Here is a 673-nt window from a genome sequence, read left to right as displayed (position 1 = left end):
CTACCCAGGCAGGGTGGGGCGAATCTGTGGCATGGAAAGAACAGGGAAAACGACATATTCCAACTCCCAGGATGCGTAAACCGCTTTTGCGATTCCAGGAGCGGGGGTGTGTGGGGGGGTGGGGTAGGTCCGGTACACCCTGAGGTTCCGGGTGTACGGGAGACAATTCTGAGACTGCCAGGTCGGTGAAGTCACCTTACTGTCTCTGGGTCTATTTCCCCTGTGCAGTGGCTGATGGGGGCGTTCTGCTTGGAGGGTTCCCCAGTATAGGATGGACTGTGCTTGTTCGGGGACGAAGTGGGCAAGTTGCTGCTGCTGCCCGCCCTGCGATTTTCGGAGGTCTAGGTGGGATTTTCCGTCTTTCCGAGTTTCGCCCCCGCCGGCAGCGGCGCAAGGTTGGCAGTGGTCGCTTTTCCTTCTCCATTCCTGCGATTCTTTCTCCAGGGAGTTTGTCCCGTCCTCCCTCCTCAGCCTCCACCTTTTAAAAACGTTTTCCAAACCTACCACGTTAAAAGTGCGCGACTTCTCCTGGGCCTGCAGAAGGAGCTCCTGCAGCCCGACATTCCTCGGATTCCAGCGCTGTGACGTCCCCTAGGACCTCGAGCCTCCAGCTCGGGAGCTCGGGCTCCACGTTTCCGCGCTCCGCGCGCAGGCGCGCCCCCGGCCCCCGCCG

This window comes from Pteropus alecto, unplaced genomic scaffold (assembly GCF_000325575.1).
Source record: "Pteropus alecto unplaced genomic scaffold, ASM32557v1 scaffold101, whole genome shotgun sequence".
NCBI lineage: Eukaryota > Metazoa > Chordata > Mammalia > Chiroptera > Pteropodidae > Pteropus > Pteropus alecto.
Note: the sequence above shows the minus strand (reverse complement) of the source record.